The 9584-nt window shown below is 37.5% G+C and overlaps 1 long non-coding RNA gene across 1 annotated transcript; it reads left to right on the top strand.

Moving 5' to 3' along the window:
- The first annotated feature begins 3820 nt into the window (after nucleotides 1–3820).
- LOC146939354 (uncharacterized) lies at nucleotides 3821–5747 on the top strand. The gene is made up of 2 exons (XR_015031623.1): nucleotides 3821–4423; nucleotides 5531–5747. It is a non-coding gene; the product is annotated as an uncharacterized LOC146939354 (long non-coding RNA).
- Nucleotides 5748–9584: the final 3837 nt, after the last annotated feature.

The following is a 9584-nucleotide window of genomic DNA, read 5'->3' as shown; positions in this document are numbered from 1 at the left end:
GGACAAAAGGTAGGTACAAGCTGTTCTTTGGATCGAACTAGCCACTTGACCAAGTAATACAAACAAAAGGTAGGTACAAGCTGTTCTTCGGATCGAACTTGCTACTTGACTGGGGATAGAAGTACAGGACAGGTACAAGCTGTTCTTTGGATCGAACTTGTCAGTTGACCGGAAACATAGACATATAGGCAGATACAAGCTGTTCTTTGGATCGAACTTGCTACTTGATCAAAACACAACATGCATGCAGGTGCAAACTGTTCTTTGGATCGAACTTGCTGTTTGACCGATAACAAAACATAAGGCAGGTACAAACTGTTCTTTGGATCGAACTTGTCGTTTGACCGGAAACACAGGCATATAAGCAGGTACAAGCTGTTCTTTGGATCGAACTTGCTACTTGACCAATAACAAAACACATAGCAAGATACATGGGAGGCTTGATTTAGCAAGATACAAATTGAGAGTAGATCGACATTGACTTGACTTGAAGATAGACATGACCATTATCGTTGGCCCAGAAGAAACTTTCACAGAGATTTTAACATAGACATCAAATTTGCAAGTAGAAACATGGCCAAGTAACGTTGGCTCACAAAAATTTCACAAGAGTTTTCACATAGACATAAACAGAGACTTTAACAGAGACATTAACAGAGGCATTAACAGAGACATTGAATTGAAAATTGAAATTGAAAGAGACATAGGCATTGAGTTGAATTGAAAGTTGAGATAGAAAATGCAACATGTATGTATGGTATAACAATTTGACAAATGCATGAGCACATAGAATGCATGATTATGCATGTATGAATGCTTGGAAATGCATGATTGGTTTACGATTTGGCATAGAGGTTTCACAGAGACAGACAAAACCTTGGAAGATTGGGCACGTAGTGGCTCGTGCTATAACGTATACACATGGAAATCCTCCCTGGAGAGACCGTCGTTGAGAGACGTATCGAAACCATGGCTGAGGGCAATATATCACGTCACATATACAAAACTTGCAGAAGAGGGAAACTTTGAAGGGTCTTTGATACAGGTCGCCATTGCTAGGCGTGTCAGCGCTGGGTAAACATTGGATGTTCGCATCTGTGATCAATGCTTTTCATATTATTTTTCATTTTTCATTTTTCATTCTTTCAGTTTTCAATCCCATTTTTGCCTGAACCGCCCTTTCGGGTTTTCGATCCACCGGGAATACATTCTTTTCATTGCCCCATTTTTGCCTGAATTGCCTTCATAGGTTGTCAATCAGCGGGGTGCTCATTTTTGCCTAAGCCGCCCTTTCGGGTTTTCGACTTAGCGAGCTTTTCATTTGCATTTTTCCATTTTCATTTCTCTTTTTCATTCTGTTTTTTCATTGTTGCCATTGACCACAGATCATCCTAGGGAACAACCTGCCTGTAACATGTATTGAAATAGACATTGACCCACATTTATTCATGCATGTTTCACTGGAATGTACCCTATTGCTCAGGTTTGCTTTCAAAATAGACAGAAAAAGGTTTTTCAACTTTCAAAGATGTTCGTTTCAGACATTGATATTATCAAATAGAAAGAAAATATTTTGTATATAGCATTGAAAATAGAAAGAAAATAGAATTTCAAACAAAGGCACATGCTCAAATTGATGTAGAAGAATGAAAGTCAGCCAAAGGCATAACTCCACGGATTTACAAAGCTTGGAAAATGGTAATTTTATTGGTTGGTGGTACATTGAACACGATGACCACTACATTTCATAGAAATTTTGAATTCACAAGTACAGAAGCTTCTGATGAAGACGATCGTTGACAACTGCAGATGCCCCAAGGGGTGATGGTGATTTGCCAGATATAGTTACTTGTCTTTCATTATCAATCTCATTTTTGCATGAACTGCCCTTTCGGGTTTTCGGCTCATCGAGACGCTCATTTTTGCCTGAGTTGCGTACAATCTCAGCGAGCTTTTCATATTCATTTTTTTGTCCCTAACTTTGGCCTGGATCGTCCTTTCGGGTTTTCGACCCATCGGGAAGCGCATTTTTGCCTAGGCCGCCCTTTCGGGTTTTCGACCTACCACGCTGTTCTTTTCATATTTTTAGACAAAGTATTTCTTGACTATATCGGCATTTACAAGATTCGGAAGTTCAACACCATCCATGTGTGTAAGGATCAAAGCACCACCAGAGAAAGCCTTCTTGACAACATAAGGACTTTCATAGTTAGGTGTCCACTTGCCCCTTGGGTCGGGTTGCTGGCTTATCCTTCTTTTCAGTACAAGTTCACCTTCCTTGAATTCTCGAGGTCGGACTTTCTTGTCAAAAACATTCTTCATACGTACTTGATACAACTGTCCATGAGCCATAGCACCCATGCGTTTCTCTTCAATCAAATTCAACTGATCATACCGAATTTGACACCATTCAGCCTCAGTCAACTTCGCTTCCATGATCACTCGAAGAGACGGAATCTCCACTTCCAGAGGGAGAACTGCTTCCATGCCATATACAAGAGAGAAAGGAGTTGCCCCAGTTGAACTACGCACCGTGGTACGATAACCGTGCAGGGCAAATGGCAGCATCTCATGCCAGTCTTTGTAAGTAGTGACCATCTTCTGAACAATCTTCTTGATGTTCTTGTTAGCAGCCTCAACTGCACCATTCATCTGAGGTCTATAAGGAGAAGAGTTGTGATGTTCAATCTTGAATTCTTCACATAAAGCTTGCATCATGCTATTGTTCATATTAGAACCATTGTCAGTGATGATCTTGCTGGGAACACCGTATCGGCAGATGATGTTATTCTTGATAAATTTCACTACCACTTGCTTTGTCACATTAGTATAGGAAGCACCTTCAACCCACTTGGTGAAATAGTCAATTGCTACTAGAATGAAACGATGTCCATTAGAAGCCTTTGGCTCAATTCTTTCGATCATGTCAATGCCCCACATAGAGAAATGCCATGGGGAAGAGATAACAATTGGTAATTTGAAAATAACGTAAAGTGAAACGAAAAAAAAAATCAACAAAAGGACTAAAATGAACCAACTACAAAACGAGGTACTTTCAAGTAACCTCTCTCTGTCAAAATTTTATGTGAAATGACCAAAATGCCCCTAGGGACTAAACTGACTCAAAATGACTCAAATGCAATTTTTGAAATGAATTTTAACATGGAATTAAAGCAAGGATTTATACAAACTAAATGAAAAGACTCAGAGACAATTTTCAGGGACTAAAAAGAGTTTTAACACAGGAAATGACTAAAATGCCCTTTTTCATGAATTTTTGCAAATAACATTGAAATAAAATGCAAAGAAATATGCAATTGATCAGAGGGACTTTCCAATGACTTGTAATGCAAGAAAAACATTTTGGATGGTTTTAAATGCAAGAAAACATAGACAAAATCACAATTGAAAATATTTTCAAAACAAAGACAGTAAAATGTGCAGATAAAGCATGGTAAAATATCAGGGTAAAACAATATCAAATTGGCAATCTCTCAAGAGTAATAGACACATATCAGAGATAAAAAAATATATTTTGAGCCAGTATTTTTAGGTCCAAAATTAGGGTATGACAATGAAGAGTACTGCCGCCGAGTCCGAGAGAGAGAGCCAGAGAAGATACAAGATGAATGAAGAATACAAGTGCATCCTGTGTTGTCACGCGTGGGGTGATATTTGCCCAATTTGCCCAAATTTTTTTTTTTGGAAGTGTGTAAATGGGCCTATATGTTGGGCCTAAGCTGAGGAAACTGCGGATTGAGCCCGGGAGACTGCCCGGGGTCGCCGGGCACTAAATCCGCCCCTGCCCACACCGTCACCCTTGGATGTTGAATCAAGCAAGTTTCAAGAGGGTTGTGTGTAGAAATTAAGAAGTTTGTGTGAAGTTATGGATGCTAGAAGCAAGAAGTAGAGAGGTTAAGCACAAACTGATCTATGGGTACATAGTAATGGACTCTATGTGTGTTAATAAGCTGTTCATGAATGGAGCTATAACTGAAGTATATGTTTGGAATTGTGGGAATCATGGTTGAATTCCATGAAATGGTGGTAGGCACAGGTTCTGCTATTTTGATTCGTATCTTTTGCTGTGTAGTTTGGAATTGAATTATTATTGCAGAATTGGATTCCCCATTAAATTCCCTTCAAATCGGATATAGATTTCATGTGATTCCGATTAGTAATGAACTCGGAAAGTGCGTTTGAAGTTGGATAATCCTGCTGAAAAACAGGTTACGGGTTTTGGCAAGTTTTTGAAGAATGAGTTGTTTTGCAAAGATGAATGCAGAAGTGATTACGGGGATTAAGCTGAAGCATCAATGAGGATTAAAGATTCCAAAAATGATCATTAGAGATATGACGCTGGATGCTTCACATGCTTCTTCAAGAGTGGTTAGAGAGCAAACTTTGTTGATTCGTCGTAACTGTGAGTTGATAACGATCATTCTCGTTTATTTTAATTATTATTATTATTATTGGTATTTTGATTATTTTCTATGTCAGTATTTACTAAAATGGGGGAACACAACCTTTTAATATCTTCCTCATCATCGTTATATAAGTTCAAGGTCACCAAATTTAATTATACTCGGCTTGTGTCTACTTGTGATTTATAAAGTAGGGGAATTGAAATGGAGAATTTGATTGTGTGAAGTTTTGGTACAAAATTTTGCTATGTTGTGGAACATGGTTTTGAAGTAATTGTTTTTGAATTTATCTACTCTGTTTGAATTTGAATTTGCTTATGATTTATAAAGTATTAAATTTTCAATTGAGTTTTGACGGTAAATATTTTGGCGTAAGTTTCGATTTGTTGTGAAAGATGGTTTTCGATGTATGTTCTTGAAAATTGCGGTTATAATGACGATCTAGGTGCACCTAGTATTGATTTCGGTTAGGGAGAGTTACTCCATTAGATGGAGCCGCCCCTATGGAAAGGCCACCATTAGGAGGAGAGGGTTATCAATGAGAGGTAAACTCCCTAATTGAAAATGTTTTACACTTTGTTTTGAGTCGAGAGAAAAGAGCTATCCGTTAGATGGAGCCGCTCCTATGGAAAGGCCACGATTAGGAGGAGAGGGCTATCAACGAGATGGAGCTAGTTCTCGATTCACCTATTTTGATTATTTTTACTAAATGGAGTTTTCTATATTTCCTTTAAATACTTTTATCAAGATTTTCGACAATATATTTTTAAAGGTTTTTATTATGATTTTCGGCAATATATTTTTAAAGGCTTTTATTTTAATTTTCGGCAATTTATTTTAAAGGCTTGTAATGTTATCTTCATGTCTTTACGATGTTGGACTTTTCGTTGAAGTATACCTATTTGATTGGAAGTATATACAATGTGTGGATTTTCATGCGTATAAAGGTTTGCGGATTATTAGAATTTTAGACGGTTACTATTTTTGTAATTGACAATAGATTTGATAAAGTAAATAATCGTGCCCTGTGTGTTTCCCTTCTAGTTGGTGGTGGTTGTTTCACTAAGTCCTTGTGGCTTACTCTTTCATTTTTTATTCTTTTTCAGATTTCCAAGCAGCTAAGTAGAAAGATGCTAGTAGACTTGAAGTTCATCTGTGTCACTCTTGGTGGTAGGTTTCCTTGATGAATGTCTCTTTTGTTTATGTATATGTTGAATCAGAGTATCTGCAGCTATATGGAGTTTAGGAATGTTTTATTCTGAGATGTATAAAGATGTAAATATGTCATTTGAAACTCTGAATGAGAATACATGTTCTTAAACAGGATAAATGTAACACCCATACTAGACGTATCTAGAAAGTCTAGCATGTGCGTTTATTTAGTACTGGATACATTAAAATTTTACAACAATATAACTACGAATGAATATATATATATATATACAACCAAAAGCGTTCGTGCATATTAATACAACTCAACTTGTCTAAAGTATACTATATGCATCCTCGAATAACCACATCATACTGCAGCGGGTACGAACGAACACTTGTTGCAACATCCATTCGGCTACTAGCTTGCTAATCCAACATGTTTATCTGAAACAAATAAGGATTGGGATGAGACAAAAGGTCTCAGTGAGTTCCCCTAAATCCTAGGCTATAGGTAACCTCAGGGGAAACCTACGGTCACCACGTGTCTAGAATACAACCTGCCGGTTGATTATACGTGTGTGGGGACTTGCATACTTAGACGGTCGTGCATACTAGGGCCGTCGTAGTCTTATCTCACTTGTTATAGGCTTCACTTCTATACGTGTCATGGCGGTCAAGGGTAATCTAAAACCGCAATGCCAAGAATACGCTCTACGTATCAAGGCCTAAGTCTAACATAATCATGACACGGTTCTAAACCGGACGATTAGGGGAAACCTAATATCGTCAACGGTATATCTTTCTCTATACTTGCTCTATGCAGAACTATGTTGTATCTAACAACATATTCTATCTTGCTATCATGCTAGTTTTGACGATCTACGTCTATGTTCTATTATTCTTGACGATCTACGTCAAGGCTCTACTATTCTTGACGATCTACGTCAAGGCTCTATGACATAACATAAATATATCTAATAAATATGCATAGTCAAGTTCATTCATTAAGTTAGCGTTTAACAAACAATTAATATCTGAGTTCATTTTACGGAAAGCCCCGAGTGGAGTAACCCCGGGCGCAATCCCTATCTATCCGATGGAAACCTATCTAAGGTATAACCAACGGCACTCCTGCAGTGACGTGCGGGATCCTTACGGCTAACCCCATTTCACCTAATGGAAACCTCTTGAACCAACCTAGTGTGGACACAAGAGACACGACCACTACATCTTACTTACTAAGTGACATGCGGGTTCCTTACGGCTAACCCCGTTTCACCTAATGGAAACCCCTTGCACCAACCTAGTGTGGACACAAGAGACATGGCACCTTTAACTTTAAAGTCTGGGTCTATATGTTTGTGCATGAGTATTAAATCTATACTAGCTATCTCTTTACCTCGGATGCCTATACGATCCAACTAGAGGTAAACTATATGCTTGCTTAACTTTCTATGTGAAGAGATATCTAATCAATTCACGTCTTGCCACACTCGTATGGCACTCTAGCTTCTATGCGAAGAGAATACTCTATGTCACTTCGCGGCTTATCAAGCATACAACTCATGTCTAACCTTCTATTCTATTCTTTACTAACTATTCTAGTTCTTGACAAGCTATGTCAAGGCTCTACTTTCATCCCATGCCTAATTCTTTGCTACCCGAGTAATTCGGCTATTCTCTCTTGAATCACTCTTGCCACTCATGTTAAGATTGCCATGATTTTCATTTCAAGAATCGTTTGATGTTATGTGCATTGCCTAGATGTTGTTTTGGGGTTATAAAGTTGTAAAATGTTGAAAGAAAAGCATCGGAACGCACCACCGACCCCACACTGAGCCAACAGCCAAAAGCATGTTGGCTGGTCCAGAGGGCTGCGCTAATAGCGCCTCTGGAGCGTGGCTTTTCTGGGGAATTACGCTATTAGCGTAGAATTTCGCTAATAGCGTAGTTCTTCGGGTCTGTGGTACCAAATTTCCAATTTTTGACCCAAAACTCATTCTAATGGTTCCTGCAATGCACCAAAACATCCAGCAACATATATATACATTTCTAAACATATTCCATGGCAAACTAACATGTAATTGACAAGATTTGCTCAAAGAGGCATTAGGGTTCAAAACCTCTCATAAACATAAATCAATCCTTTAAACATGGAATTACACAACCCAAAGGGTGGTAATCTATCTATGGAACTCACCTAACATGTTCCTTGCAATTTCTCAAGCATCTAGCATCAAACCCTAGCTTTTGATCCTTAGCCCTTTTTCACCAAACCATGCCTCAATCCTTTCCCTTGTGTGTTTCTTGCTTGCTAAGCTGCCTTAATCCATGCTTGATCATGATTTGGAAGAAGTTTGGATGGATTGGAGAAGGAAGGAGGGCGCATATCTAGAGAGAAGGAGGAGGGAAAGGTTTTCCAAAACCTAGAGAGAGAAGTGAAATGGGAAAATGAATATTTTGGCCCCAAAAACACTTATATACTCCCTTGCGCGAGTTTACTTAAATGCCCTTTGCCTCAGTCGTGTTTACCTGACTCTGATACATAACTCATGCTTGACTGATATTACTCATTAATATCTTTCGTTGTACTTAACATTCTTCACCAAAATCTCTTTCCATGAATCTTAGTCCTCTGATACATTTAACAGATGAAATTTCCCTTTAGCTGACAAGCGGGATATTACACTAAAAATCTTGGAAATGTTAAAATTACAGAGGATACTCTGTCGAAATTTCAGTGGCTATTATTTTGAAGTGAAAGTCAATTTGAGAATTGTTTAAACTATAGTTTGTCAAGTGTTGTCAATAGGCTTGCCGGACTAGGTTGTTCTAGTTCGTGCGCCGGTCACGATAAGTGTTTTTGGATCGTGACAAAGTCTATGTCATCACTCTCTAAATGATTAGGTGCTAATTTTATAGGCATAAGGCTTGGTGTCAGATACAGTTAGATATTGTTAAGTCATCAATAAAATCAGGTCTTAATTTTTAGATTTTGTTATTGTTGTAAAATTATAGATTATATACTTTTATATAGAACATAACCTTATACTTAGCCCTTTCAAAAGTTCTGAGAAGGAAAATAAAAAATAGTTTTTAGAAGGCAGAGACATAGCAAGGTTAAAAGAGAATTATAGTTATCACAATTATCATACTATGCATTTCAGTCATCCTCATACTATTATTTCAAAATCTTTAGTAATCATAATCTCACTTATCCATGTTTTTCTTGGTAATACCTATCTCTTGTGGTACTATGCATGCTTAAGTTATCAATTTTGATTAAGTTTTGACTACCACAAAGTCAAACACAGTACTTTGAATATTGAATACATACAAAGCATAGAAAACCATAACTTCAACATCAGATAATCCTGCCTTGTACATTTATATGTTAGACCAAAAGCCCAACTTATGCAAACAAGCCATAAAGCATAGAAAAACATCTATAATTTTAGAATCACCTAGTTTTTTCAACTAGGATTGATTTCACTATATCTAATAACACCAACACTTCAGATTGTACTTGGTCTTAATGTCTGACATGTGTTTGTGTCCGACACGACACTGTCACTTGTGATTATATACAATCACCTTTATTTTCTTAAATCATTATCGATGTTTACATGTTATTTCCGGTGTTTGTTGTTTGTATCAATACTTCATAGCACACAAGCCTCGCAATAATGTTTCACATAGTTTCCTATTATGACACAATTCAACACAACAAATTAAAATAGAAAAACTCAACTAATTACCTTCAATAAGAAACCTCAAACAAATAACAATTACCTCGACAAATCAAATAATGATAATAATAATAAGGCTTAAATGCACTTTTGGCCCCCTATGTTTCAAAAAGTTGCGATTTTGGTCCCCTATTAAAAAAAATGGATATTTTGACCCCCTAACTTTTGGCCCTCTTTTGATCAGCTGATTTTATGCCAATTTCTCAGTCTCTGATGGTGTAAACTGACATGGGGATAGAAGGATGCTGATAAGTGGAGT

This window comes from Medicago sativa, chromosome 3, assembly GCF_051527215.1.
Source record: "Medicago sativa cultivar Bolivia chromosome 3, Bolivia_mono, whole genome shotgun sequence".
Taxonomy (NCBI): Eukaryota; Viridiplantae; Streptophyta; class Magnoliopsida; order Fabales; family Fabaceae; genus Medicago; species Medicago sativa.
Note: the sequence above shows the minus strand (reverse complement) of the source record. Positions and strands in the feature narration are given on the sequence as shown.